Source organism: Bos taurus, chromosome 12, assembly GCF_002263795.3.
Source record: "Bos taurus isolate L1 Dominette 01449 registration number 42190680 breed Hereford chromosome 12, ARS-UCD2.0, whole genome shotgun sequence".
Lineage (NCBI taxonomy): Eukaryota > Metazoa > Chordata > Mammalia > Artiodactyla > Bovidae > Bos > Bos taurus.
The window spans coordinates 24,854,262-24,861,528 of NC_037339.1; the positions used below are offsets into that span (position 1 = coordinate 24,854,262).

The window sequence follows — 7,267 nt, forward strand, 5'->3', positions numbered from 1 at the left end:
GAACGACTAAACTGAACTGAAAGTCCCAAAAATAGGCTTTGGGGGACGAAAACTGAGCAAGCAAAATTTGCTCGTGGTATTTCATCATAACCAGGCTCTGGGTCTTGGTTTAGCAGACTTACTTCATTGAGCCTGATGGTCATTGTGACGCGGTGTTAGGCACACGGATAGAATATTCTTTTACATATGAGTTCCATGGGAGACTTTTACCTGAATGTAGCTCCTTTTGCGTGCTTAGGAAAGATGGCACAGGTTTCTCCTACCACACTCACTGCTGCGTGCTTGTCAGTTATCAGAAGTTCCACTTAGCATTTGCAAGTTTGACAGCTGCTGTGAAGTTGAAAACACTGTGGGGACAGCATTTGGCAAGGAGAAGGGCAGGATAGATGGAGAAGAGTCTCTGTGTACTAGGAGAATATGTGACTGGTATCGCCCAGGGTGCCCAGCAGTCGTTTCTTTCAAAGACACACACAGGAAATAAGCCTCCATGTCTTATTTCCAAGCCAGACTTCTTTCTCTCTCCTGTCTTCCTTCCAAAAGAACTAATTGAACAGGTGTTGTGCTGAGGATGAAGTCATCTCCATTGTTTTCCCTTAATGTCTATCTGTCTTTCAGATATACATACATTTTTGTCCTGGACTCTTTTTTTATTTTCATATAGCACAAAAGGTATCATTTTAAGTGTACAGTTCAGTGACTTTAAGAGCATTTCTATTGTTCAGCCAACTCTTCCCAAGCTGAACTTAAACAGTAACTTCCCCTTCTCTCCTACCTCAGCTCTGGACAACCACCGTCTTCTTTCTGTCTGTATAAATCTGACTGCTCTAGGTACCTGAGATAAGTGGAATCATACAGTATTTGTCCTTCTGTGTCTGACTTATTTCACTTTGCATAATGTACTCAAGGTTCATTCATATCGTAGCATGTCTCAGAATATCTAATTGAAGCCTGAATAGTATTGCATTGTTTGTATATATCATATTTATCTATTCATCCATCAGTGGACATTTGGGTTCTTTCTCCCTTTTGGCTATTGTGAATAATGCTTCCATGGATATTGGTGTACAGGTATTGCTCAAGTCCCTGTTTTCAACTTCTCTGGGTATATATCTAGGAATGGGATTGCTGGGACATATGATCATTCTATATTTAAATTTCTGAGGAGCTTCCATACTGTTTTTCACAGTGGTTGTGCCATTTTACATTCCATCAGCAATGTATGAGGGTTCCAATTTCTCTATATTCTCAAAAACACCTGTTATTTTCCATTTATTTGTTTTTTTCTAATAATAATCATCTTAATGGATATGAAGTGACATCTCATTGTGGTTGTGATTTACATTTCCCTAATGACTAGGGCTGTTGAGCATCTTTTCATGTGTTTATTGGCCATTTGTGTGTTTTCTTTGGAGAAATATTTATCCACATATTTTACCCATTTTTAAATTGCATTCTTTGGGGGTTTTTTGTCATTGTTGTTGGGTTACAGAAGTTAAAAAAATTATTCTGGCTCTTCATTCCTTATATATGATTTGCAAATATTCTTTCTCATTCCATAGGTTGCCTTTTCACTCTTTTGATATAGTCTCTTTTTTTGGCCGTGCTGCCTACCCTGGGAAATTTACCAGGGATTGAACCTGGACCCATGGCAGTGAAAGCACTGAGCCCTAACCACTGAACCACCAGGGCACCCTGTCGATATTGTCTATTGATACACAAAAGTTTGTTGTTTGGTGAAGTCCAGTTTAATCTCTTTTTTTCCTTTTGTTTCCTGTGCTTTTGGTGTCACATCCAAGAAATTGTTGCCTAATAGTCATGTATATTTATTTATTATATACATGACTTATCTACCAAACAAGAAAAAATTGAAATTTTGGAAGGATAAGACAAAGATGAAAAAAGCAATTATGTTAGACGATTTTCACTGCATATCCCTGTGATTGAATATGCTACATTGTTTTTGAAAAACGTGGTTTTAACTTCTGGTTCTAAATTCATTTTCTTTCCATAGTTGCTTCTAGTGGTGGTCCTAGTGAAAAAGTTACCTTACAAAGATATATGTGTCCAAATTGGAGATGTTCATTGTTGGTTGTGCCTTCTAGGTCGTTATGCTGGTTTTTCAATTCCATTCACAGATTATGCAAAGATTTTAGTTGAAAATCCCCCACCAGGTGTCCATCTTCCCTGATATTAGTCAGGTTTTTGTTCAAAGTCATCAAAAGTTTCTGAATTTTGTATTTTTATAAACAGATGTCGGTTCACTGAAATCTCACATGTGGATGATTTCAAAAGTAGGTTTGAAATATTTATTTCAACTTTTTAAAAGTGAGCACATAAGAGAATTGTTACAGGTGGCACATATTGTTTTTAGTTGTCTCATCATGTAATGAATGATGTGAAATCATTTCAAACATCTGTTTTTCAAAATATCCTCTGCTGAGTATGTGTCTTTCAAGAACCAGTTATTTTCTCACTCCTCACTGAAATAGAAGTTATCAAAATGGCAGCTCTGCCTTGAAGGGAGTGATTAAGGGTGTTTATGTCTTTGAAAATATCTTCCAAACAGCATATATCCTGATAGCCATTCATCATCCCAGAGAAAGACAGCAGATCTGTAGCATGGTGTTTTGTAGATATGTATAATATAATACCTTTATAGTCAACAGGTCTTTTATGTCTTTTGCTGCAAATAGCTCCCTAAAACTCTGTCATTTAAAAGATGACCATGGTTATTCCCCACATCACTGCAAAGTACTGTGAGTCTACTCTATTTTAGAGGTCTTGTCTTCATAGAAAGTAGCTACATTTTTGACATCTAGCACTTGATGCACTTCTGGCTTCAGCTTCTTTGCTGTAACATTTTGACTATGAATGAAGCAGTGCAGAATTTCATATGTGGAAATGTCTCTGTGACTTTATCCCAGAATATATTTTATTCCTTTAAAGTAGCTATTCCATTAAGCATATTTTTCCATAAATCATTGTTTTTATTAAAGAAATTACTGTTGAGAATATATCTTCTTTAGTACATGTTTTTCTTTAGTTGTTCATAAGAAAATGAGTTATTTGTGTATTTTTTTTTTTTGAACCAGACTAGAAGTCTCATACATTGACATGTCAGGAATATCTTTACTGTTTTTTATCTATACAAAAAACCTCTTGTAGTGTACAATTTAATTTTTTATTTCTTTACATTTTCAATGTTTGTTGAGAATCTTTCAGTGATATTTGCTGATAGATAAATGTGTTTTGGATTCTCTCCACATTTGTTTCCTTGTTTTTCAAGTATTTTTACCATGATAGGAGAAGTGTTTATCCAGTCATATGTGGTTTGTTGTTTTTTTCATCTTTCAATATAAAGCAAGTGTACTCAAAAGAGGCTTCTAAATATTCTCATTCATTTTAATGATGTTATGTGAAGTACTGGACTGACTGTTATCTGACTCAACTCATGGCATGATTGGAAGTTCACAGAGGGAGTGGCTAGGGGAGCACTATTCAGGCAGAGGAAAGAGCAGATGCAGTCAGATGATGCTGTGAAAAAAGGAGCAGCTCAGAAACCCTCAGTTATTCTGCCTGGTTTACCAAGGGATGGGAGTAGGGGAACATCAGGTAATGAGACTGAAAGTGTCAGCAGGAGCCGGACCTGAGGTTTTCTTTAGGTAGAGTAAAGCTGTTCAATGAGACTTAGTCCAGGTTCTTTTCCATACAGAACCCAAGGCAAGGATTAAGTGCTGATGCGATCCTGGGAAGGGTAATCTCAGGGAGTGAGACAGAGAGACAGTGAAATGAGTCACAGGCAGATGGGAGGTCGCACAAGGTCTGACATCATGGTGCTGACTGTTGCTTCATGAAGAGATGGCCAGTTTCTTAGCCACATGAAACACCCCCAGATGGGCTGACCCAAAAACCCACACTTCAGAGTCTTCCATAAGAGGGTGTATAGAGAGGGAATTCACCTGCTGGCACCTTCCCTTCTGTTGTCTCTCACTGAACAGAGTTCACCCACAGAGTGTTAACGCCCTGCCCTTCTGGCTTGCGTCACCAGGCACCTTCCAGAGAGCCAGACTCCATGCATCGTATTTGTAGTGCTTCATCTGGGTCTAGGAATAGAAAGAGGGGCCAGAGACTCCAGGGGTCAGCCTCAACAGCGGGACTGCATGGGCCCACATGGAACTGGTCATTGTGGCAGAACAAACGGCCCAGGGTTGGTTGACAGGTGAGGCTGAGAGAATCTGAGGCTCTGCCCATTACAGGTGAGCTCGTGTGCTCTCAGAGCTGCTTGTGGTCGTCCATTGCGTGTGGCTCCTAAATCCGCGACAGGGCTTCCACTGCTGTCTTCCTGCTTCCCCAAGTCTCCCACTCAGTGTGGTTACTGTTTAGAGTAACTGGGAAGATGTTTGTTCGTTTGTTTGTTTTTAAATAAAGCCTTTCTGGGGATTCCCTGACAATTCAGTGGTTAGAACTCTGCCCTCTCACTGCCAGGGAACCACGTTCAATCCCAGTTCAGGGTACAAAGGTCCCACTAGTGCTAAGTGCCTAGCCTCTCAGTTGTAACCCCATGGACTGTAGTCCCCCAGGCTCTTCTGTTCATGGGGTTCTCCAGACAAGAATACTGGAGTAGGTTGCCATTCCCTTCTCCTGGGGTTCTTTCCCACCCAGGAATTGAACCCACATTTCCTGCATTGCAGGTGGATTCTTTATCATCTGAGCCACTAGGGAATCTCCTTAAGATCCCACATGCATGGTCAATAAATAAATAAAGCCTTTCTGGTCACATTGAGTTTGAGGTGTCTATAGAACATCTATGTGAGGATGGATGAGGAGAGAGTTTGAATAGTGCATAACAGATTTTGGAATTCACAGCCTTAACAGGGAGGAGAAAGGGCCTTGTAATGGAAATCTGGGGCTCACTACTGTTTAAAGGGAGTATTGATGAAGAGGAACAGTGAGTGGGACAGAGAGTGAGTGAGATGCAGCAAGAGAAGTGGGGTCCTTGAGGGCAAGGAACTAAAGAACCTCCAGAAGAAAGGAAGTGAGTCATCAATGGAGCTGGGTGCCCTGGAGATAGTCAGCCAGGTAAGGACTGAGACATCGCCAGCCTGTTGCTGTTGGTGATCTTGGCAAGAGGAGTATCCCAGCTGATTCCAGACAGAAGCCAGACTGCAATGGGTTTGAGAATGAAAGGGGAATGTGAAAGGGAGGATGTGGAAATGTATAACTCTTTTAGTGAGCTGAGTGTGGAGGGACAGAGTGAGAAACTTATCTCCAAGTGGATAGGCAGAATTCAAAGTGGACTTCCTTTGTTTTGTTTTTGGCTAATTCCTTTTTTGTTTGTTTGTTTGTTTTGAGATGGGAGATACATGTGTGCAGATTTAGGCTCGTGAGAGGGAGCCAGCTGAAAGGGAGAGATAGATGTTACAGGAGAGAGAGGTGAGTGAGGCGGGGGAAGGCTCAGTCACAATGTTTCTGCCTGTTTTATAAGGGTTTCTAGATGAAGAGAGTGAGAATAAAGGACTTTCTTTTGGAGGAGCTACTTGATGTAAATAAACCAATGCAATAATATCAATGTCTAGGCCTCAGCTCCCTGAGGTTGCTGAGCCCCTCTGCAGATAATAGCGATGGCTGATGGATGGGTTTTCACAGCCTCCGCTGAGCTTTCATGAATTAGTCAGGTTGAATCTGCATAACTCATCCATAAAAAATTCCTGCAGCAATCTGATCCTATTGCCATCCCAGTCCCAGTGTAAGCATCTCAATTGGACATTTTATTAATTAGAGGCAGAGTTTATCTTCTCCCGGTGTCACATTTCATCATGACAGATGTCTCATTCTGGGTTCCTATTTACATAGCACACAGACATATTGTCATTACAGATAATTAGTCTTAAAAGCACCAGCTTTTAAAACACCCAAGTCTTAAGTTTCCCATTCATCCATCAGCATTTTAAACAAAAATATGTCTCCTCTCCCATTAGGTTCTGTGTCTGGTTTTATTTCTGCTCAAACTTTCTGTCCTCATGTCTGCCAGTGGAGGGGAAGCACAAAGGGGCTCAGACAAGGATATTTGGTTCCAGTATTCCCAAACTGCTGACATTCTTTCCTATGAAGATAACTAAATCACCGAACTTGATGAAATTTCATAAAAGAGATGTTCTGTGGAGTCTATGAATACAACTATTAATTTAAAAGTCAAAGATCTTGGATTTTTTTTTTCAGCTTGGCTGTTTCTTCACTGAAAAACAATTAAAATAAATTATTGCATATTAACAAAAGATATTATAACATGGGGATCTTTTTTGTCAAAGAAACACATTACAATAAAAAAATCTAAGTATTAATAATATAAATTGTCTTGAACATTTTCTAAGAGATTTTACCTAATATACTCTGGAGGGTCTTGATCATTCTGATTCACTTGGTCTAGTGTAGGGGCTGAGAGCTACATTTCCAACAAGCTCTCTAGACCACCCTGTAGGTGGCTGTGCTGATTAGTGAGAGAGCTGATTTTTTTGAACATCAACAACATCAACAACTGAGGTCCTAAGATGGAGAACAATATTTTCAAAACACTGAAAGAAAAGAAAAAAGATTTATCCATCTGGTAATATATGTCTAGTTAAAATTGCATTCAAGAATGAGAGCAAAATAAAGACATTTTCAACAAACAAATTTGGAGGCTTTATTACCAACAGATCCTCATTAAAGCTTCAAAAATAACTTTAGGAAGAATAAAAAATAAACTAAAGGTGTGTCTGAGATGCAGGAAGGAATGATGAGCAAAGATTAACATGGATAAATCTAAAATGCTAAGTCCCTGACAAAAATATTTAATTCTGCAGGTAAAAATATATTAAGATCAAAATGTAAATGGGGTAAGAATATCTGGCAAACAAGTGGTTTTACATAAAACTTCCTTAGATCTTTGCTTGTTAAATGAAGGTGAAAATATTAACTTTAAAGTTACATATGAAGATGAGCTTATTAAGGGTTAGATACAATAAAAATATAGTGAATAGCTTTCAAAATTTCAGAAGGAAATGAGATACATTTTAAAAATTGAATCAATCAAAAGGCAAAAAGTTAGAAAGAGAAAAAGCATCAAAATAGCAGGACAAATAGAAGACACAAAATAGGACAATAGAAATATTTTGAACTTTACTGCAGTAAAAGTGTGCATTTCCATTTGGACCAAACTTGCCAGTTAAAAAGAGTTCAGATTAGAAAATAAATCAGGATTCCCAATTGGGGCAGCAGCTGTGATGGA

At 38.9% G+C, this 7,267-nt stretch overlaps 1 long non-coding RNA gene across 1 annotated transcript; it reads left to right on the forward strand.

The window, feature by feature from the left end:
* The first annotated feature begins 4,889 nt into the window (after positions 1–4,889).
* Positions 4,890–6,275, forward strand: LOC112449127 (uncharacterized). The gene is made up of 3 exons (XR_003037622.2): positions 4,890–5,172; positions 5,353–5,433; positions 5,979–6,275. It is a non-coding gene; the product is annotated as an uncharacterized lncRNA (long non-coding RNA).
* Positions 6,276–7,267: the final 992 nt, after the last annotated feature.